Here is a 25172-nt window from a genome sequence, read left to right as displayed (position 1 = left end):
CGCCTGCCTTAGAGTGTCTTTTCTACCTTGGGGGTTTTTTTGTTTGTTTTTGTTTTTGAGACTTCTCGCTCTGTCACCCAGGCTGCAGTGGCACAATCTCGGCTCACTGCAAGCTCTGCCTCCCGGGTTCCCGCCATTCTCCTGCCTCAGCCTCCCAAGTAGCTGGGACTACAGGCGCACACCACCATGCCTGGCTAATTTTTTTTGTATTTTTAGTAGAGACGGAGTTTCACCATATTAGCCAGGATGGTCTCTGTCTCCTGACCTCGTGATCCACCCACCTCTAGATACCATGATGCTAACGTGAACTAGATTAGATCTTATCCTCAAGGAGTTTATACTCTAATAGGAGAGAGACTCGATTCTATAAGCCTCTACAACAAACTAGAAATGTTTTATTCACTGAAGCTCGTTTGTTCGATACGTGTCCATATCAACTATTAATATGAAAATGCCATCTATTAAAGTTGAGTGGATGTTAGGCTTTCAGTTAGCCACTGACCCAGCCCCTTACATGAGATAAGATTAGATGTCATAGGACCATTTTGATAGAAGGAACAGCAGCTTTGGTGAAGGGCAGTTACTGGATGACACACTAGTATATTATGTAGGTATGTCACAGGAGTTCATCCTGGCCTAGAAGTAGCCATCACTCTTCTTGGTTGCCAGCATCTGTGGGCCTCGTTGCCTCTCTTTCATTCTTTTTGTGAATTCACTCATCTGTATTTTCTACCTTCAGACCGGCTTCCTTCACAGTTGTATGTGGCCAGCACAGTGATCCTCAAAGTGTTGTTTCCACGAATTTTCCAGATCAGCTGTCTAGAGCTAACAGAGGCCATCTCTGTGGACCACATTAGATTTCTGGAAAAAATATGATTGGTCAACCTCGAATTATTCTCTTATAGCCCAATAAGCAGTAGTTAGAAGAATGGAGTTGTATGGTGCATATATAACTTTTTCTGTGCCAATGGGCAGCAACAGTACCTACGAATGGTGTGTGGGTCAGGAGGGCATCATTGGCACCTGCATTGTAATAGACATATTACAGTGTGCTAATAGTGATAACAGGCAGATTGGCATTGATAGTATATTTTGTGGCTTATTGTGTGATAAATTGAAGCTTATATTTTGATATATCAATTTGTGCCCCAAGTGGCAATGGAAATCATCCAATAGTCTTGTATTTCTAAATCATAAAAATGTCACAAATAATTCATGGCATGTATTTCATATGCACACTTTAAATATCTGAATATGATAAGTTGCTGATAGAATTTTCTATCTCAAAAGCCCAGTAGAGTGCACACTTTTTTTCTAACACAGTCTTTCATTTCTGTGACATTGCTGATTGCTCCTTTAAAACACATTTTGCACCAAACATTTTAGAATATTTGATTCCTGAGGACTTAAAACAGGACATAGGTGATTTTACTTTTCTTTTTTTACATTCTCATGTTTAGTGCGTAAGCTTGGATGTGAAGGCCTGGAGTTAGCCTGTACGTTGCTTTGAAGGAGGACCTTGTTTCCTCCAGACAGTGCTGTCTTATGTTTCCTTCCTTTTCCAGAGCCAGGTGAAACTGCAGGACTTCCCATTGCAATTGAAGTAATCTGAATTTTCAGCTGACTGGTCAGCCTAAAAAGTCAAGTCCTGATAAAACAAGCTTAAGCAGTATGATGAGGCTTCTTGGCTTTTTGAACTATTAAATTATGTATTCATCAATTTTTATTACTGATACTGTGCAAGGCACTGAGTGAATTCCAGAGGACCTAGGAGTGATCTTTGTCTTTTCTCTCTGGTAGTAGATCACGTTGTGGAAGGTGGGAGGGGAGATAAAAACAGCTTTATGGTTGGCTATACTGTTATCATTTAGTCCACTGTTTCTGCTATTCTTTGGGATGGCTTTGATGCCAGCCACATAAATGTCTTTATTTCTGTTCTGAACATTCTCGCCCATAAGAAATATGCTCCTATTGGGATAATTGTTTATTGCTGAGTCAACTGCTTTTTAATTGTGATAAATTGACTGCTCACTGCCTTATTGTGTCTTTCTGCAGCCATTTGACCTATAATTCATAAAGAGAGAGATTCTTGAACCAACAATTTGTTTTTTTTTTTTTTTTTGAGACGGAGTCTCGCTCTGTCGCCCGGGCTGGAGTGCTGTGGCCTATCTCAGCTCACTGCAAGCTCCGCCTCCCGGGTTTACGCCATTCTCCTGCCTCAGCCTCCCGAGTAGCTGGGACTACAGGCGCTCGCCACCGCGCCCGGCTAGTTTTTTGTAGTTTTTAGTAGAGACGGGGTTTCACCGTGTTAGCCAGGATGGTCTCGATCTCTTGACCTCGTGATCCGCCCGTCTCGGCCTCCCAAAGTGCTGGGATTACAGGCTTGAGCCACCGCGCCCGGCCTCAACAATTTGTTTTTAATAGTATTAGTGTCACAATACAACTATTGCATGAAATGATGTATACATTCACATTCAATGTTAACAATTGTTCAAAGCCAAATGTAAACACTACTAAGCTTGTTAGCTTCCTTCACTGTACCTTTTATTTTCTCCAAAGACTTGAAGAACCATCAGGGTATATTACTGTAGTCATGATTTCTCTAATTTAAATAAAGTCAGACTCAAAGGAATATATTGCTTCTGTTTAAAATCATTCTTAAAACAGGTGCAGGTGGAGGCAGGTTTGAGGTTGAGGAGTGTTATTAGTGTAGGAGTAGCCGCTGTTGTTTCAAACCTCTTCCCACCCTGCCCTAAGAAGATTGGAAACCTCCCCTCTCTCTTGCATTTTGTGTTCCTGTGCAGTTGGTCCCTCAGTAGAATGCAAAAGTTCATTTGCATGACATGTAGTTACTGAAGACACATGACCCATCCCTAAACTCAGACTAGGACATTTTTACAAACACTTTTGCAAATTGAAGTCAGGAATCTTCCAGCCATCATTAGGGCTGTAGGATTTCAGTCTGCTATGGCAATACAGAGACACTTCTGCAGGACCAGGAAGGATATTCATAGTAATTTACAGATTTCATGTTGCCCAGTTAAGAAGTTGAGTCATCCCATTTCTTTTGACCAATGTGTATGCAACTGACACTAAAGTATTAACCACAAGAAAAGTCGAAGTACTTACTTTGTCATAGAGACTAGAGTAACATGAAATAAACTGAGGTGAGGGTTTTTTGTTTCTGTTTTTGTTTTTTTTGTTTTGTTTTGTTTTGATGGAGTTTCACTCTTGTTGCCCAGGCTGGAGTGCAATGGTGCGATCTCGGCTCACCGCAACCTCCACCTCCTGCCTCAACTTCCCACATACCTGGGATTACAGGCATGTGCCACCACCCCCAGCTAATTCTGTGTTTTTAGTAGAGACAGGATTTCCCCATGTTGGTCAGGCTGGTCTCGAACTCCTGGCCTCAGGTGATCCACCTGCCTTGGCCTCCCAAAGTGCTGGGATTACAAGCGTGAGCCACCGTGCCTGGCCTGAGGTGAGGGTCTTTTATCTGCCTGTTCATTTAGTTAAGCATTCAGTTAAAAATATTTTTTGAGTGCCTTTCATACATGCATGGCACAGATATAGGTTTCCAAAGAAAATGCTTCTTTTTTTTTTAATCTAAAGATATGGTCCATTATAAAAAATTACCACGAATTAATTCTCTTTCTGTATTGATAGTGACATTATAGGTCTTCCTATCCAAAAGTGGCTTGCTTTGGTCACTGAGACAGTTACAGAAATGATTTGAGTAGAATCGTGAAAAGCACTTGTATAGTAGAGCTTACTCTCTGGATGCTTTTAGTACCCAGTACCCATGGGAAGAAGCACAGGCTAACCTGCTAGATGATGAACAGAGCGTGACCCAGTCACCAGCCAACTGCCAAACCTGTGAGTGAGGCCATCTGGGATGAGCAGCCCCTGGCTGACTCTGAAACTGACTTTAAATGCGTAAGCTGACCTAGCGGAGATCAGCAGAACCCAACCAGGCCAGACAAACTGCTCAGCAGAATGGTGAGCTAAGTAAATGGTCAGTTTTTAGCCATTGAATTTTGGAGTCATTTATTAAACATCAATGGCTAACTGATTTGAGAGATGCAGGTAGCACACCTACAAAACAGTTACACAGGAAAGCAGGATAATTTGTAGCTAACTATCACCAAGATTAGGTTAGCAGAACTTGCAGACAGAGAAACTTTTATAAAGATGAGAATTGAGGGAGAAGAGTTTAGTTTTAAGCTCGGTTTTTTAAAGTAAATAGAATTTGCATAAATACAGGTAGGCAGAAATAACATAGGTAAAGAAGACATTAATTAATTTCAGCATAGCTGAGAGGCCAGAAGGAAAATGGAGCTTAAATGTGAAATCACACTTTGAAGTAAATTTGGAGGAATATGTCAAGTGATGTGAAGTATGGCACCATTTGGTACATTAGATGACTAACTTTACCTCCAACCCAGGCCATCTGAGGTATTAGCCCCAGAAACAAATGTGAAATATTCAAATGTCTCTGCCCTTTATATTGGTCCATTCTGCCTCTAATTTTAAGTCCACATCAAAAGAAGAGTTGAATTGTTTTGGCATCTTTGGATGAGGCCTGAGGAATGCAGTTTTGGAAATGCAAGTATTTCTTGTTTTTACTAATCTTTACTATCATTAGCATGTGTTTTTTAAACTAAATTTACTAGTTAGGAATCAGTTTATTTTTTAAAAAAAATACCTTGTCATTACTCTTTTAAAAAATCTTTTCTATCTCATAATGCACAAAATATTATTCGTCTTTACTGAAATAATAAACCCATAATTTTACTTTCAGATGATATGACAAGATTGAGCCAAATTGAGGCTGTTGTAACTAATTACTAATCATGATTTGTCTGATCAAAAGTGTCATACCGTATCTTGTTAACCGTACATGTATACGAACTAAAGTTTCAATTAGTATGATTTTCCTCACCACTGAATTCACAGTATGCTGGTTAACTCCTACTCCCCTTTCCAATCATGGTCAAAGAATCCATCCTCAAGAAAGCCTTATTTACAGCCTCAGTTGATTTCCTTTTTATTATTGGTTTCCATAGAGCTGAGCTCTCTTTCTTCATGTGACTTCTTTTAGTGCATATTTGCACTTTCCTGGAGTGATGCCTGTCTTCCCCATTGAATTGTAAACTACTTGAGAGCAAGGACCAAATACCTTTAGGCTCACCATTTCATTCTCAGCATGAAGCTTAGTGTCTGACATCTTGTATGCATTGAACAAATATTTGTTGAGAGAATGAATGAATGAAGTGATAACACTTTTGCATGCTTGCAGTCTCAGTTTAAATGCTAGTAATGGAAAGTACTCAGGTGAATTTATTCCAGGCTGAGGCTCTAGATGAGGAAGAATTTAATAGAATCAAGAAACGGAAAGACCAGGAGGAACCAGAGTGTGGTGGTCCACGAGGAGAAATGGACTGAGAGAGGAAATAGGGCACCAGTCATCTAGGGCCTTCTTGGTCATGGGAAGGAATTTACATTTTGTTCTAAGTGCAATGGGAAGGGACCAGAGGACTTAAAGCAGGGTGATAATGTCATATATGTTAAGATCATCCTTGCTGCTGGTACAAGAAATGGCATGGAGGTGGGTTACAGAGGGAGCTAGGAGGTAGGTCAAGAGCTCTAGAGTCATGAAGATCTTGACCTCTTTTAGGTTTGTACTGTGGACATGGGGACAAGTAAATAGTTTTTTGTGTTTTCTGAAGAATCATTAGGATCCCTTTGATGGATGGGAGAAAAGAGGAATGGAGTTATTTCCTAAGTTTCTGTCCTGAATGCTGAGTGTCTTGTGTCCCATTCACTGACACATAGAGAGCTTGAGAATGGGAATGATGCACACTGGTGGTGGGGTGGAGAAAGCACAGTCCTGTGATACATTTAAGCAAGACATTAAAAGTAAAAAGATGAAAATGGATGTGCCACACAAGCAGTAATCAAAAGAGAGCTAGAATGGCTTTGCTAATGTCAAATGAAGTAGATCTTAGACAAGGAATATTACTGGAGGAAATAGGGACATTTTGTAATAATAATAAAGAGATCACTTTATCAAGAGGACATTACAGTCCTAAACGTGCCTGCACTTAATGACGGAGCCTCACATGATAAGAAGCAAAACTTGAAGCAAAACTTGATAGAGCTACAAAGAAAAGAGACAAGTCCACAACTACAGTTAGGTATTTCAACACTCTACTCCCAGTAACTGATAGAACAAGTAGAGAAAATTGGAAAGAGTGTAGAAGACTTGAACAAACTATGATGTAACATGATTTACTTGAATATTTCTCTCATCAACAGAAAATATATACCAAGAGCATAACCCAGAAGAGACCACATGCTGAGCCATAAGACAAATCTTAATGAATTAAAGAGGATTGAAATCATGTGAAGTATAATCTCTGGCCACAAAGAAATTAAGCTATAAATCAATAACAAAAGAGTATCTTGAAATTTGGCAACTATTTAAAAACAAGACATTTATATATAGCCCACATTTCAAAGAAGAAATCATGAGAGAAATTAGAAAATATTTTGAACTGACTGAAAATGAAGTTACCACGGAACAAAATGGGTGAAAAACAGCTAAACAATAATTAGAGAAATATTTTTGCACTAACGGCTTATATTAGAAAAGAAGAAAGTATCAAATCAATGGTCTAGTTTCCTACCTAAAGAGACTATATGGCAAGAAAAGAAAATTAAAACCAAAGCAAACAGAAAAAAGGAAATAGTGAGTATAAGTCAAGGACTTAATTAAATAGAAACAGAAGAACAGTAAAAAAAATAAATTTAAAGAAAATAAAAGGCAGTTCTTGGAAAACATTAATAAAATTGACAAATCCTTAGCCAGTCCAATCAGAAAATGAAAAGAGAATACAAATTAATAATATCAAGAAAATTATGTATCACTACAGATTCTACAGAAATGAAAAGATGGTAAAGAAGATGAGCATCTTTAAGCCAATAAAATTGACAACTAAGATGAAATGCAAAATTTTTTTGAAAAACACAAACTATCAAAGTTCTGTCAACAAGAACGTAGTAGATGTCAAAAAGCTCAATGTCTATCAAAGATTTGAATCTATTGTTTAAAATATCCACCCCTCCTCAAAAAAAATTAAAACGCAGATAGCTTCACTGATGATTTCTATGAAACACTCAGGCAAAAAATATTTCGAATTCTATAGGAACCCTTCCAGAAAATAGAAGAGGTAATTCTCTGAACCTCATTTTATGGGGTCAACAATATCCTGCTACCAAAACCAAAGACGTTATAACAAAAGAAAACTAAAGACCAATACCTCTTATGAACATGAATTGCATTTCTCTATACTAACACCAATCACTAAAAATTGAAATTTTAACAGTGCAATTTATAATAGCATAAAAGCATTAAAGACAGAAATAAATGTAACTCATGTTTTCAAAATCTGTAGACTGTAAACATAACCGAGAAATTTAAAAATAACTCAATGATGGAGAGATATTCCCTTTTCACAGATTAGATAACTCAATCATGTTGAGATATTATTTTCAAAGTGATTGATAGTTTCAATGTAATCCTAGTGAAATCCTATAAAATATTTTAGTAGATTGACCACTTAATTCTGGAAAGTACATGAGACTACAAAAAACACAGTAATTAAACAAAATTTTAAACAGAAGACAAAGCCAGAGAACTTACAATATTTGATTTCAAGACGTACTCTACTGCTAAAATAGTCAAGACAGTGTGATATTGAAATAAGAATACATATTAGATCGTTAGAAAAAATAAAAAATTCAGGAATATGGTTAATTGGCTTTTAACAAAGGACCCCAGGCAATTCAATGTAGAAATGCTCTGTTTTTCAACAAATGATGCTGGAACAATTGGAAATCCTTGTGGAAAAAATAAACCTCAACTTCACGTCTTTCATACAAAACAATTCAAACTGGTTTATAGAGCTATAAACTATATAGAGAGCAATGAACTATACAATGAAGAAGAAGAAAAGTAAGAATATCTTCGGTGAGGCAAAAAGCACAAGTCATAAAAGAAAATGTTGATACATTGGACATTTTAAAGTTAAAATATTTGTTCACAATACACTCCTCACAAAATGAAAAGACAAGCTGCAGACTGGGAGAATATATTTGAAGAGCATGTATGATAAGAAATTTATATCTAGTAGATACAAGAACTCTTATGACTTAATAAGACAACCTGATTTTTTATTAAAAATACGTGCAGTTTATTTGAAGAGAGACTTCACGAGAGAAGATAAATGAATGCCAAATAAGTACCTAAGTAGATGCTCAACATCGTTAGTAATTAGAGAAATGCAAATGGAAATCACAATGAGACACCACTTCACATTCACTAGGGTGGCTAAGATGAAAAGGTCTGGCAATAATAAATGATGGTGAGGATGCAAAGCGATTGGAAATATACATTATTGGTAGAAATGCACAATGGTACAACTTGTTGGAAAATAATTTTACAGTTTCTTAATAAGGAAAGTAGACCCTATGTGGCCCAGTAATCTCACTACTGGATATCTCTCCAAGAGAAATGAAAACATACGTTTATGCAAAGACTTGTTTTCAAATGTTCTTGCAAGCTTTGTTTATAACAGTCAAAAACTGGAAACAACTCTAAGTGCCCATAAACTGATGAATAGGCAAGCAAATTATGGAATACAGATACAATGGCACGCATCCATTATGAAAAGGGACAGATTATTGACTCATATGACAACATGGATGCATTTCAAAATCGTTTTACTAAGTGAAAAAAGATGTAGGGAAGGAAAAAATTTCCTTTTTTCTTTAGTTCATTGGCTGAGCCCCTGTAAATTAGACTGACAAAACACAGCTTAAAGAGAGAGAGGGGGCGGGAAGAAAACCAAGCTGACTAACATATGCGTTGCTCATATACTTGGGAGTTCTCAGTGACGAGTAACTAAAGAGGTGATTGAATTTCGGGTCTAAATATCTAACTTAGTAGGGGAAGCCGGGGAGGAGAGAAAGGGCACTTTTGGAAAAGAAAGAATTTTGGAAAGATAAATGAGCTCTTAAGAAAATAGATAAGAGAGATGGTAGTTGCTCTGGGATAGGGGATTTATGACAATTCATGCTTTTCGTATTGTATTAGGAGGCTCTGCTTTAAGGCAGATAAGGGATTTCAGGAACTCAAATGTCTTCAGCTCAAAATAATTTTTATGCTAATATGACGCATGTCAGCGTGGTATATACTGATTCTCATCAAAGCAAAACACAAACATTGCATCCTGTATGATTCTATTGATATGAAATTCTAGAAAAGGAAAACTATAGTGACAGCATAACAATGGTTTTCAGGAGCTGAAAGTGGGGTGAGACTATTGAATACTAATGGATGCAAGAGAGCTTTCTGGGGTACAAAAATATTCTTTGTTCTGAGTATAAAACCTGAGTACATCCGGAGTATACCTATTATGTGAGAGTATATATTACAAATTTAGATGTATGTGCACAATTGATAAATTTTATTGTGTGCAACATACATTTCAATAGAAGAATAAGTTTATATAATTCATACAGAAATATTTGATCTTCTACAGAGACCTCAAAGCTTGATCCATTATACTTCAATATTGAATAATTTCTAGTTCCACTAAAATTGACTTTTTAAATTCTAGAGTCTAAAAGCTCCTAATTACTTATAACTTCATTAAGTGAAAAACATTGAGCAAGTTTGATCACTTCTTTTAAATTTAATTTTTTATTTTAATTGGCACATAATTGATATATGTGATGTTTTGATATACGTGTACCTTGTGTAATGATTAAGTTAAGCTAATTAACATATCCATTACCTCACATACTATCTTTTTTTTTGGTAATGAGAACATTTAAAATCTACCATTTTAGCAGTTTTGAAATACACAATACATTATTATTAATTATGGTCAACATGCTGTGCAGTACATCTCAAGAACTTATTTCTATGTCTCACTGAAAATTTGTATTCTTTAATTATTTTTTCATTCCCTCATTCCCACCTGCATGCCTTTGTTGACCACCATTCTACTCTATTTCTATAAATTTGACTTTAGGTTCAGGGGTACATATGCAGCTTTGTCATATAGGTAAACTGTGCACCACGGGGGTTTGATGTATGGATAATTTTTTCAGGTGGGTAATAAGTGTAGTAGTCAATAGGTGTTTTTTCTGATCGTCTCCTTTCTCCTACCCTCCACCCACAAGTAGGCCCACTGTTTGTTGTTCTCCTCCTAGTAACCATGTATTCTCATTGTTTAGCTCCCATTTATATGTGAGAACATGCAGTATTTGGTTTTCTGTCCCTATGTTAGTTTGCTTGGGATAATGCCCTCCCACTGATGCAGCGCCATCCTTGCTGCAAAGGACATGAATTCATTCTTTTTTATGGCTGCATGGTAGTCCATGCTGTCTATGTACCACAATTTCCTTATCCAGTCAACTGTTGATGGACATTTAGTTTGATTCCATGCCTTTGCTATTGTGAATATTTCTGCAGTGAACATACGTGTGCATGTGTGTTTATGGTAGAACGTTTTACATTCCTTTGGGTATACTCAATAATGGGATTTCTGTGTCGAATGCTAATTCTGTGTTCAGTTCTTTCAGGATATGCCACACTGCTTTCCACAATGACTGAACTAATTTACCTTCCTTGTATATAAGTGTAAAAGTGTTCCTTTTTCTCCATAACCTTGCCAGGATCTGTTACTTTTATTGTCTTTTTAATAATAGACATTCTGACATCTGTGAGACAGTATCTCATCGTGGTTTTGATTTGCACTTGTGTAATGATGAATGATGTTAGCATTTTTTCATGTTTATTGGCTGCACGTGTGTCTTTTGTAAAGTGTTTGTTCTTACTCTTCGCCCACTTTTTAGTGGGGTTGCTTGTTTTTGCTTATAAATTTGTTGGTTTCTTATAGATTCTGGATATTAGATCTTTGTGGGATCCATAGTTTGCAAATATTTTCTCCCATTCTGTAGGTTGTCTGTTTACTGTATTTACAGTTTCTTTGTAATGTAGAAACTGTTTAGTTTATTAAATCCCATTTATCAATTTTTGTTTTTGTTGCAATTGCTTTTGTCATCTTCATCATGAAATCTTTACCAAGTTCTGTGTCTAGAATGGTGTTTCCTAGGTTATCTTTCAGGGTTTTTATAATTTTAGGTTTTACATTTAAGTCTTTAATCCATCTTGCATTTATTTTTGTATGTGGTATAAGGTAGGGGCTCAGTTTCAATCTAATGCATATGGTTAGCCAGTTATCCTAACACTTTGTTGAATGGAGGATCCTTTCCCCATTGCTTGTTTTTGTTAGCTTTGTCAAAGATCAGATATTTATAGGGGTGTGGCATTCTTTCTGTGCTCCCCGTTATGTTCCATTGGTCTACGTGTCTGTTTTTGTACGAATACCATGCTGTTTTGGTTACTCTAGCCCTATAGTATAGTTTGAATTTGGGTAGTATGATACCTCCAGCTTTGTTTTGCTTAGGATTGCCTTGGCTATTTGGGCTTTTTGTTTGTTTCATATTAATTTTTATGTATTTTTTTCTAGTTATGTGAGGAATGTCGTTGGTAGTTTGATAAGAATAGAATTGAATCTGCAAATTGCTTTTGGCCATATGGCCATTATAATGATACTGATTCTTCCTATCCATGAGCATGGGATGTTTTTTCATTTGTTTGTTTCATCTTTTATTTCTTTCAGCAGTATTTTATAGTTATAATTGTATAGATCTTTCACCTCCATGGTTAGGTGTACTACTAGGTATTTGATTGATTTTGCGACAATTATAAATGGGATTGTGTTCCTGATTTGGCTCTCAGCTTGGCTGTTGGTGTATACAAATGCTAGTGATTTTTATAGATTGATTTAGTTTCCTGAAACTTTGCTAAAGTTGTGTACCAGATCAAGGAACTTTTGGGCCAAGACTGTGGGTTTTTCTAGATACAGAATCATGTTACCTGCAAACTGGGATAGTTTGACTTTCTCTCTTCGTAATTGGATTTCTTTTCTTTCTCTTGCCTGATTGAGCTTGCCAGGACTTCCATTATCATGTTGAATAAGAGTAGTAAGAAAGGGCATCCTTGTCTTGTGCCAGTATTCAAACAGAATGCTTCCAGCTTTTGCCCATTCAGTATGATATTGTCTGTGGGTATGTCATAGATGGCTCTTAATATTTTGAAATATGTTCTTTCAATGCCTAGTTTGTTGATGGTTTTAACATGAAAGTATGTTGAATTTTATCAAAAACCTTTTCTGTGTTAAGATAATCAAGTGGTTTTTGTTTTTAGTTGTTAATGTGATTAATCACATTTATTGATTTGTGTGAACCAACCTTGCTTCCCAGGGATAAAGCTTACTTGATTACAGGGGAATTAGTTTTTTGAGGTGCTGCTGGATTTGGTTTGACAGTATTTTGTTGAGGATTTTTGCACCTATGTTCATCAGAGTTATTGCCTGAAGTGTTTTTGTTGTTGCTGTGTCTCTGCCAGGTTTTGATATCTAGATCATACTGGCCTGATAGAATGAGTTGGGGAGGAGTCCCTGCTCCTCAAGTTTTTGGAATAGATTTAATGGGAATGGCATCAGCTCCTCTTTATACATCAGACAGAATTTGGCTGTGAATCCATCTGGCCTTGGACTTTTTTTTTGGTTGGTAGGCTTTTTATGACTGATTTAATTTCAGAACTCATTATTGGTCTATACAAGGATTCAACTTCATCCTGGTTTAGTCTTGGAAGAGTGTAAGTGTCCAGGAAATTATCCATTTCTTCTAAATTTTCTAGTTGTGGTGCATAAAGGTGTTTAGAGCAGTCTCAGATTGTTGGTTGTATTTCTGTGCAGTCAGTGTTAACATCTTGTTTGTCATTTCTAATTGTGTTTACTTGGATCTTATCTTTTTTTCTTTATATGTCTAATAGTGGTCTATCTTACTAATTTTTTTCAAAGAACCAACTCATGAATTCATTGATCTTTTGTATGGTTTTTCAGTCTTATTTCCTTCAGTTTCATTCTGATTTTGCATTTATTGTCTTCTGCTTCCTTTGGGGTTGGTTTGCTCTTGCTTCTCTAGTTCTTCCAGTTGTTATGTTAGGTTGTTAATTTCAGATCTATCTACTTTTTGAGGTGAACGTTAGGTGCTATAAACTTCACTGTTAATACTGCCTTAGTTGTGTCCCAGAGATTCCGCTATGTTGTATCTTTCTTCTCATTAGATTCAAAAATTTTCTTGATTCCTGCCTTAATTTCATTGTTAACCCAAAAGTCATTCAGGTGCAACTCGTTCAGTTTCCATGTAATTTTATGGTTTGAGTGATTTTTTAAGTATTGGTTTTTATTTTTATTTTGCCATGGTCAAAAAGTGTGGTTGGTATGATTTGTTTTTGTTTTTTTTAATTTGCTGAGTCCTGTTTTATATCTGATTGTATGGTTGATTTCGGAGTATGAGCCATGAACCACATTTTCTCTATTAATTTATTTGTTAATGGACAATAAAGTTGTTTCCTGATTCTCTACCTTAGCTATTGTGAATAATGCTGCAAAGAACATGAGGATACAAATGCCTCTTCAGCACACTGATTTCAATTCCTTTAGATATATAGCCAGAAGTAGGAAGGGTGGATTATATATTAATTCTATTTTTATCTTTTAAGAAACCTACATACTGGTTTCCATAATAGCTGTGCTAATTTTTATTCTAATTGTGTACAGGGTTCCCTTTCCTTCATGTTATTTCTCACATTTATATTTGTCTTTTAGATAATACCCATTTTTACATGTATAAGGTGATATCTCACTGTAGTTTTATTAGCCTCTTCCTGGTGAAAGTGATGATGAGCATTTCTTCATATATCTGTTGACTGTAGAAATGTCTTCTTTTGACAATTGTCCCTTCAAATCCTTTGTTCACTTTTTAATCAGATTATTTGTTTTCATGCTATTGAGGTGTTCAAGTTGCTTATGTATTTTGGATATAAACCTTTCATCAGATGTGTGGTTTGCAAATATTTTCTCCCAATCTGTGAGTTGTTTCTGCAGTCTCTTGTTTCCTTTTCTGTGCAGTAGGTTTTTACTTTATACAACGCTATTTGTCTGTTTTTATTTTTGTTGCTTGAAATTTCAGAGAGTGATACCCAAAAATAATTGCCCAGATTACTGTTGTGGAGCTTTCCCCCTGTGTTTTCTTCTAACAGTTCTACAGTTTTGGGTCCTATGTTTAAGTATTTAATCCATTTTAGTTTATTTTTGCATATGGCAAGAGATAAAGAGTCCAGTTTTATTCTTCTGCATGTGGATATCTACTTGGGTTCCCAACATCATTAAGTGAAAAGACTGACCTTTTTTCATTATGTATTCTTGGCACTCTTGTTGGAAAGCAATTAACTGTAAATGTGTGAGTTTATTTCTGGCCTCTCCTATTCTGCTCCATTTGTTGATGCTTCTCTTTTTATGCCACTACTATGCTGTTTTTATTATTATAGTTTTGTAATTCTTTTCCCTTTTTCTTTCTTTCTTTCTTTCTTTCTTTCTTTCTTTCTTTTTTTTTTTTTTTTTTATCTGAGATGGAGCTTTGCTGTGTTGCCCAGGCTGGAGTGCAAAGGCATGGTCTTGGTTCACTGCAACCTCAGCCTCCCAGGTTCAAGCCATTCTCGTGCCTCAGCCTCCCATGTAGCTGGGATTACTGGTTCCTGCCACCACACCTGGATCAATTTTGTATTTTTAGTAGAGACAGGGTTTCACCACGTTGACCAGGCTGGTCTCAAACTCCTGATGTCATGTGATCCACCTCCCTAGGCCTCCCAAACTGCTGAGTTTACAGGGGTGAGCCACCTACACCCAGCCTGTAATATATTTTGAAGTCAGGTAGTAGGATGCCACCAGTTTTGTTCTTTTTGCTTGAGATAACATTGGGCCTCATGCAAAAAGAAAATATTTATAAAAATTGTTTCAAGGTGTACACTTAATTTACCTCTCCTACCTCAGTTTATTACATGATACCTAGAAACAAGAAATGTCTTAACTGATGAAATATAGTAAGTTCGTGTAACCATTTCTAAATTTTTATTAGTTTATATTATTTAACCAAATTGGTTTAGTATTTGTTTCAGGTGGTCTGCTCTGAATTTTCTAGGAGTGTTCAAATGCTGTTTTCAGTATCTGTATGGATACTTCAAGTATGGAAATCATTGGTGTCCTTATAGTTGGATTTTAATGTGAATGGGATCTGTGGGGTGGGGACTACTTTTAAGTTGGAAGTTGCTAGAGATAAACTCTCTAGTAATATGTGGAGCCATGCTGGTGTTTTTCACTCTAGTAGTGAATAAATGACAAACTACCCTCATGCTCAGACTTGAAGCTGTTGAGTAATTTTCTGTAGTAACATTCTTTGTCAATGATTGAGTACTTTCACTATGATCATAAAATCTAGTAACAGGTAAAATAATAATGATGATGTATCATAATACTTGTAATTAATGTTTTATGACTAATTCAGATTGGTTCTGTGTAAATCATTTTTACTAACTTATTTTATGTTAACATTAATCTTAGATATTTATACATTTATAGTGAATATTAGGTGCTGACAATATCCAGGAGTCTCTCCTCTCAGTCTGCTTATGGAAAATGATGCATTTGTTATCTGCAGGAGACTGCAGAGTCCTCAAACTAAGAGATGAGGAAAAGGGGATTAATCACAGTGCTGTTCAAAATATTTTTCTTTTATGAATGATGACAAAGTTAATAAGTGTTTTTCACCTGTACTTAGAGATATTTACTCAAACATGTCTATTTTTCCATCCTGAAATTTTGGAATTAAAAGTGTTATGAAGGTTATTTTAATGTCAGCACCCCGAAAGGCTTTATTAAATTTCACAACACACAATAAATACTAGGGCAGCATTGGCCTTCAGTAATTTTTCATTTTCATTAAACATCTCAGAATTGTGAGTTATTCTTTTTTAATCTTACGGACTTGCTTTTTGCATTGGTATTGTGTGTGTGTGTGTGTGTGTAAGTAAAATTGTAATTAGGGTTTCCACCACAGATGTTTTAAAGCTTGGAAAGGGCAGCTGTAATTCCTTATGCATGAGGGCAAGAACGAATGAAAATCAGCGCTTTTGATTGTGTAGGTGGGGGAGTGAACGAGGGGACTCAGGCACATTGATTATACAGTTCCACATTTCACATCTTGCCTGTTGGCTCTCTGTATTTGCCTCCTACTCAATTTTGCTACTGCTTTGGCTAAGAAGAGTCACAGTGTACTGTGGGGGTGTGTTAAAGAGAACAAGAGATTATAACTCATGAGACAATGACAGAATAGATCATTTATGGAGCTATAATAAAAAAATATATTTAATTCAAATAACTTTAAACAGTAACTCCAATTTACCTGTTCAGCTTGAATGCATCTAGAAACGAAAAGGGAACTCATCAAATAGGCATCTCTTTCCGTATTTGGAGTTGTTATGGTCACTTCCCTTAGCCCACCAGCTAAAATGACGCAAGCAGCTGTGAAAATCGTGGGAGGAAGAAACGGAATGAGCAGTTAAACAGTATCTCACTCTGTCTTTCTCATAATTGCCTCCTTTCAGAGCATGAGGTTTAGGGGGAAATGCCCCTAGGACCTTCTCCTCTGTTCTCATTACTTTTCTGAATGGAATTCTTCTGAAATTGAATTAACATTGGATTACTAAATTCTCACAAGAAGGTTATAACAGCAAAGACCTGGTTGGAGGGAGAACGGAGGGGAGACCAGTGATGGATGGAGTTCCCTCTCAGAGTAGGAGGGCTGAAACCCCAGAATGAGCAGATGGAGAGGCCTCAGAATTGAGGAGAGAAAAGGCAAATGTGTATATGAAGGAAAGAGGGAGACTGGAATTTCCTCTAAATATTGCTGAGTTCTATTCCCAAAATTCAAATGTGATTTTCCTGTTTAGAAACGTCCAATGACTATTGCCTAAGCCAAATGGGGATTTAATGACACAAAATGCCAGTCAGTCTCATCTCTTATTAGTTTTTCATTCTCACTTTAGTACTGTCCCTTGAAATGCTGAATCCTGGGCACAGTAAGTAGATTTGAGACTTTTCAACAGTCACCTTCTGTGCCTCTGTTCTTGTCAATTTTTATGAAAATCTCCTGGACCCACTTAAAATGTCTCCACCTTTCTATATTGTTCTACAATAATCATCTTCAAGAATTAAAGTTAATTTCTCCTCCTAGGATCCCCCTTCTAATGATCAATGTGACCCTAATGGAGCTTGTCTCATATACTAGTTTTATTTGTTTGGTCCCAAAACTAGACTGAGTATGCCTTTGTTCAGCCCTCATGTTGTTTAGCATAATTAGGCATCCACTAAATGTTTAAATTAGGATATACAGAAGAAAATAATTTAGGACAATATAATCATCACATTAAAAACCACAAAAAGCACGAAGGGCTACATAAGATAGTGTTACTATCCTTTTGTTCCAGAGATGATACATTTATACATTTTTAAACTGTTACCACAAAGGTAGCTGTTAGTAAAACAAGCGGATGCTAGAAATTTTGTTTTAAAAAAGCCACAGATATATCGTTTTAAACTAATTTATTTTTTACCTGGCAGATAACAATTGTATTTCTTTATGGTGTGAAACATGATGCTTTGATATGTGTACATTGTGGAATGCTAAATCAAACCAATTAAAATATCCATTACCTCACATTGTTACAATTTTTTGTGTTATGAAAATATTTAAAAATCCACTCTCATAGCAACATTTAGGTATATAATACATTGTTATGAACCATGGTCACCTTGTTGTACAGTAGATCTTTTGAACGTATTCCTCCTATCCAACTGAAAGTTTGTGTCTTTAGATGAAAACATCTACATTACCTTAATCAGAAGCCCTGTAAAATGTGTTTAATAATCATAATGATAAACATAAGACAACTTCAGTACCTGGATCTAAACGATTATCTTCGGTGTAATGCCCTTATTTAGACAGATGAGTGCAGAGTTTTTTTAATTGAAATATGGTAGCATATGACACACATTCTTAATGAAGTTGCAAATAGAAAATGACATTTTCTGAAAAATAAAGGAGACCTTGCTATTCCAGATTTTCTTTTTCTCAAGACAGAACTCCTGCGTCGTCTCCAGAAAAGCCTTTGTGTGTATATCCTACCAGTACTTACCCCGATCTATTCTTTCATGCATTAAAAGGGATTCCAAGCAGGTCCACGTCATAAGCAAAGGCCTAATGCATTGTTGTAGATTCAGCCTGCACTTGAATTGGTCTTTGATTTTTATATCATGTTATAACTTTCAGATTTCCTACCGTTTTTCAAGCAGGGCAGTTTCATGGTTCAACAGCTCACATCTTAGTAATTCTTATTCTCTATATGTATTTGTAAATTTTGCTGTGTCAAGCAGTAGAAAAGCACTGAAGTTTCTTTCAAGTTATGAATACTAAAGCCACAGAGGAATGTTTTAATGATGCTGGAAATAAAAAGTTTCCTGGGAAGTATTTGAGCCATTTGCCATATTTAGGTATTATGGTATGTCTTTCTTTTTTAATATCACTTTCTCATAGCTGGGAAATACTTCTTTTGAAAGGAAAGCTTTTATGGCTGGGCGCTCATGCCTGTAATCCTAGCACTTTGAGAGGCTGAGGCAGGCCTGGCTAACATAGTGAAACCCTGTCTCTTCTAAAAATACAAAAATTAGCAGGGCGTGGTGACATGTACCTGTAATCCCAGCTACTCGGGAGGCTGACGCAGGAGAATTGTGTGAACCCACGAGGCAGAGTTTGCAGTGAGCCGAGATCATACCACTGCACTCCAGTCTGGGTGACAGAGTGAGATTCCATTTCAAAAAGAGAGAGAAAGAATAGGAAAGCTTTTAGCTCTTTTTTTTTTATATTTTACTTATTGTTCTATACCTGCCCAATGGCAACAGCTGTTAAGGTTTGTGTTTGATCATCTTGGGGATCAATTTCCAATTATGCTTCGGCTCTATTCCGTTCTTTCCCATCCTGTGTTTCATCTGCACTTGAGATTCGAGAGGAAAACAAAAGAGATACTTAAATAGAAACAAGTTTCTGGGTGAATAGGGAGTACGCAAACTTTTTAATATCAGTGAATTCAGTGAAAGAGTTATTTGTGGAAGAGTGACAGTACAGCCCTGGAAAACATATTTTTCCTTCAGTCCTTTCACTGCCAACTTCAGAAACAGAAAATAGAGCAAGAAGTAGCCTCCTTTATTGTGACAGTGTACAAGAAACTACATAGAATAGAATTTCAAAGGTAATTCTATGTCAGGATACCTTAAAATTATCATGGATCTGATTTTTTTTTCTATGTCATGGCCTGTCAGGTGGTACTAGGGCAGCAAACATGTTATAAGTCCAGCTCAGTGAGCAGAACATATCATTTGAAAAAGATGGTAATAGAAGAAGAATTATATTAGCTGGTGAATGTGTCAGTAACAAGGATGTGACAGCACGAACATGAATAGGTGTCCCAACAGGTGGTAAAGCCATGCAGTGAGGAATCTCAGGTCATCAGTAGGACTGTGAACATGGATGTGAAATAGGGAGGCATACAGCGCTCTCCTTTCTCCCCTACATTTTCAAATTTTGCATGGAAATGTTAAAACCTGGCCTGATTTCAAACTAGGTAAGTGACATCTTTGCTGACGGTATCTCATGTCTAGGGTGTCTCCAACAGGGTCCTCACCGGTCGACCTGGGTCATGAGGGAAGGAGGGCAGAAGTAGAGGAGGAACTGCGGGTAGAAAAAGCCAGGCAGGGGTCCACCGCAAATTGATGTCCCTATCCTAAATAAGCTGGAGAGCTCAGCAGGGATATGGACATGGGAAAAAAATCATAAATCTAGCGGCCAAATTGTGGCATGAGGCCAGTAGCCAGACTCAGGAAGAGATTGATCCTGCTAATTTAATCATATCGGGGCACAGTGCAGTGTGAAAATAAAGCATCAAGTGTTCAACTCGAGGGCCTTAAATCCTCCCTGCACATAGTCAGGATGTGGCTACAACCGTGCAGTGGCAGGAGACTGTACAGAGTACAACACTGTTCTCAGAGGCCTCCATCATTGATGTCTTCTGTACTTGGGGTCCCCTCTACTCTTACATGTCTCTCCAGGGCACACGTGGAGCCATAGGCGAGGACTGTGGTTTTCTGGAAGATCTCTGAGTAAGACTGTGTAGCGTGGCAGTTTCATGGCAGCAGCTTCCTAACTACAGCTGTGCCACCCGACCCTGCCTGATTCCCATCTTCCCCATCAAACGTGTGACAGCACTTGGCTACAGGATGGAGGGTAGCAGTAGAGCCACTTGTTTTCTATAGCGTATGCCTGTGCATGGCAACAAGAACTTGGGGTGTTTTCATATCCAGTATAGAGTTTAAACAGTTAATAGGCTATTACTGTCATCATTACTTTCAGCCTACACGGTGCCACGTAACACATGGAGAAATAGGCATTAGCCGCTCAAAGTTAATGAGAGAGATTTAGGGAAGAATTTTATGATGGATCCAGCTGGGCTTAAGAAATATGCTTCCGATTTCCCTTTTAATCCATCATGTTTTCAACTGGTAGTTAAAGAAGGCATAGATAGCAATGAAACCAGATCGTAAAAAATTTATTCATTCTTCTATGAGTTCTGTTTGTGTTTATGCCTTGTTTTTCTTTGTGTTTATAGCAAGAACCTGTGGTACAGTTTTTGATAGCATTTTTAATAGTGATAAAACACAACCATCCTATGAACTCCTTAGGCCATCTTATTGGAAATACCATCAGTTCAGCCATTCATTCAGTCGGTATTTTCTGAGCACTTACTATGTGCTGAATACTGTGCTTTTTCACTCATTTCTGCTTCAGAGTCAAAAAATTACTGTGATATATCATGCAAATGTTAGAGGCAAATAATCTGAATATTTAGGAAGGCTATTTCAAAGGTTTGTGTAATTTTACCAGTTTTTAAAATATCTGATACCTGGGCTGAATTAGCTCTCATTAGTTTAAGTTTGCAAAACACTTTATTTTAAAATTAATTGACCTTCAGACTAATTTAGAAGGGATAATTGTAATGAATTTGGCAATTATAAGCATAATACATTGCATTCAATGTGTAATACTTAAAAGGTTGTAACTTTTTACTTGTCTACTTCTAGAAAGCAATTGAGGTAATTTAGAGTTTTAAAAGTTGTATAAGTCAATATAATTAGATCGTGGTTAAAATATAAATCAAAAGCTAATTAGCAGGAGAAAGAGAATTGCCAGGTACCCAGGGATGTTTGCTGTGGCAAGCAAGCATTTAATTCTTTCCAAAATGTCTAGGTAATAACATGGCTGCCTGTATAGTCGATATTACCAGTTAAAAGTGTATAGATAGTAAATAATAATAATCAATTTACATCCCACCTGCCATATGCTAGGCACTGTTATAAACACTTTAAATATATTATACAACCACCTTCTTTCACCCCTAGGGCTCACTCAGCAGTTGCTCTCCCAGTTTGGCAGATGAGGAAATGGAGATTAAGCATCTTCCTCACCTAGTGAAGGAGGGAAACGGGAGGCCACCCGAGCAGTGTGACTCCAGGGTCTGTGCTCTCAAACCTTCCCTTAAATTACAAGTTAATACCTACGTTATAGGTAATGTTTTAAATATTCTAGGTGATAAATTTCGTAAGTTCCAAAGTTTAATTTTGGGGAAAAACATAGATATTCTTTAGATAAGTGTTTCTCATATTGTCCCTTGGTAACCCTGGGAGCAATAACAGTGCTTTAAATTATGGAAGTCAGCACATATTCTCTATATCTGTAGACTCCGGGGGTTTCATTTCTCTCTCCTTGTCAGCTGCCTTTCTACCAATTAGACTTGTTTTTCTTACTCCTCACCACACCCTTATGCACCATCCTATGAAAATAACTGAGCACATTTTATGTCATAATCCCTCCCAAGGTCCTGTTTTCTGGATGTCTTCACTGATTATTTACAGGAATGTTTGTTGTGTGACTGCTTCAGGCACTGGGCTAGGTGTTAGGGAAACAAGCAACAGTAAGACCAACAAACCTGGTTCTTACCTTTTTTATAAAACATGTTTTAGAGAGATACATGCCGTAAATCACTATTATAGAATTAATTATATAATATTCTATTAAAAAAATTGTTCAATATAATTGTAATTATATTTTAATTACCATTGTAGAGATCCTATGAGATTGCAAAGCCAGGCAAGTTTACATAGTAGGGATTTGAGAAGGCTTCTTTGAGGAAGTCATATTTGAGTCAAGGAATAAATAAGAATAATAAAAATTACAAATTTGTGATTAGGGAAATTACAGAGGTTCATAAAATCTTATTGAGTCTTCAGAGCAGTTATTGCTTGGTTTATACTTCCAGACTTCCTTTCTCAGATCATGGGGCATTAAGAAGTAGCTGCTGGTGTCCTCCAGTTAAAGTTCCTAAACTTCAGAATCTGCTTACCCAGCTCTGAATCAATGTGCTGCCAAGTTGCTCAGAATATAGATAAAGCTCAATCATTTGGAAAATGGGCTTCCAAATTTTTTTTTCCTAGATGCAAGTCCCTTGGCTTTACCCCATTTACATCTGCACGAGGAAGGGAGTCTTTCTTTAGCTCACAAAGATGCCTCTCCTCTCTCCACTCTTGTGGGGCTTCAATATTTGCAGTCAAAGGTCTCTGATTTTTGCTTCTGAAACTCCTGTGCTTATCCTTGTCCCCATGGCAAAGGAGGATAGTTCTCCATACGGCCTGCAGACATTTCATTTACATCTGCACGAGGAAGGGAGTCTTTCTTTAGCTCACAAAGATGCCTCTCCTCTCTCCACTCTTGTGGGGCTTCAATATTTGCAGTCAAAGGTCTCTGATTTTTGCTTCTGAAACTCCTGTGCTTATCCTTGTCCCCATGGCAAAGGAGGATAGTTCTCCATACGGCCTGCAGACATTTCCCCTGGACTGCATTTAGCTAAGAGTCTGAGCTTTATCCATCCAAGTCTTGTTGAGCACTGATCTGGGTCAATTCTAGTCATTTCTTTGTTAACAATTTCCTTATTCATTGCTTCTGCAGCATGCTTACTAGCCATTTTTTAGGTCCTAATCTTTAGTGAAGTTCAACTTGTTATCTATTCTTTTTCAACGTCTCACAATAGTAAGCACCATCATTTCAGAAGGTTCTCTTTTCATTCAGAGGATGTCCAGGGGAATTTTCATTTTTTATCTCAGGAATGCTGCTAAGCCAGAGCCTATTTGCAGGACAGAAATGATGAGTGTCCTGTGTTTGTTCATTGTCAGTCTAGCCCTTTACAGCTCATTTTCACCCTCAATGAACTGTCAAAGTTTTATCTAACACCACATTTGGGTCTTCCTATTCACAAAAATAAAGATTTAAAAGCAGTTTTAAGTAATAAAAATATGCTTGACTGATCAGGTTGCACTCCCCTCATATAGCTGCATGGCTAACTCCATCTCTTTCTTCTGCTTGCACAGATAGCCATTTCTCAACAGTACCAACCAGGACCACCCTATTTAAGGATACAACTGTCTCTACTCCCATTACCCAGGTCTCTCCATCCACCCAACCCACATGTACTTTTTCTTTATTCCATAGCACGTATCACTTTGTAACCTACTATAAAAGTTCCTTATTTAGTGCTTCTATTATTTATTGTCTTCATGCCCGGACATTTTTCTGTTTGTTTCCTGATATATGCCAAGCACCATAAACATTGTAAGCAGTAAACATTTGTTGGATGACTGAATATGACTTGCAGAAAACATTACAAGCATAATTTTTTTAGGAGAGGAAAATGTGGGTCACTTTCTGCTATTCTTAATAAGGTTAAGAAGTAAGTAAAATGAAGACACAACATGGAAAAGCAAAGCTTAAATGAGTTTGTGTGTGCAGGTACTGGCACACATGTTTGCAAAACTAACACCAAGATATTGCCCTAGAGAGTTAATAAATGACTTTCATTTTCCCTAAACAAATTTTCTAAGGCTATGATTATATTTTAAAGTCATTTAAATTATACTAAAACTTAGGAATAACAAAAATCTGTTATTTCTGTACTTTGGCACAGAAATGATTATATCATAAAATTATTCAATAAATATATTAGAAATATGTTAAAATAAAGCTGACAGATAAATGTAATGCTAAAATGCTACAATTATGTTTAATAGTTTTTGTCAGAAATTTTATGATTCAAGTCAATGTTTCCAAATTGAAGTACAGATGCCCCTCATCTTGCAGTGAAGTCACATCCCAATAAATCACTGTAAGTCAAAAATATCAATCAAAAAGACATTTCATACCCTGACAAACTTACAGTAAAGTCAAAAATTACAAGTTGAATTGTTGTTAGTTCAGATGCTCTTCCACTTACGATGGAGTTCTGTCCTGATAAACTCATCATAAAATTGAAAAATTGTAAGTGGAACCATCGTAAATTGGGGACCATCTGAACCACCTTTTTTAGTATTGTATAATCTTGGTGTAGGATGTAGTGGTAAGACCGTGTTCGAATTCTAGACCTGTGTATATAATCGTAGGCATTGCTTCTTGGTTGTGAGGCACTGAATAAGTTTTAAGATACCTTTCAATTTGTATGTATATATAATCACTGAGAACAGTGCATGGGCAGCTCTTATTACTGAATTATCCCTTAGAAAAATTTTAATGAAATTATTGGCATTGTGCCAGGTGCAGTGGCTCATCCCTGTAGTCCCAGCACTTTGGAAGGCCGAGGTGGGCAGATCACTTGAGGCCAGGAGTTTGAGACCAGCCTGGCCAACATGGTGAAATCCCGTCTCTACCACAAATAGAAAAATTAGCCAGGCATGTTGGCTCACATCTGTAATCCCAAGACTTTGGGAGGCTGAGGCTGGTGGATCACTTGAGGTCAGGAGTTTGAGACCAGCCTGGCCAACATGGTGAAACCTTGTCTCTACTAAAAATGCAAAAATTAGCCAGTCGTGGTGGCAGGCACCTGTAATCTCAGCTACTCAGGAGGCTGAGACAGGAGAATTGCTTGAACCCGGGAAGTAGAGGTTGCAGTGAGCCGAGATTGCACCACTGCACTCCAGCCT

This window comes from Colobus angolensis, unplaced genomic scaffold (genome assembly GCF_000951035.1).
Source record: "Colobus angolensis palliatus isolate OR3802 unplaced genomic scaffold, Cang.pa_1.0 Scaffold45, whole genome shotgun sequence".
Classification (NCBI taxonomy): domain Eukaryota; kingdom Metazoa; phylum Chordata; class Mammalia; order Primates; family Cercopithecidae; genus Colobus; species Colobus angolensis.
This window is presented reverse-complemented; position numbering follows the sequence as displayed.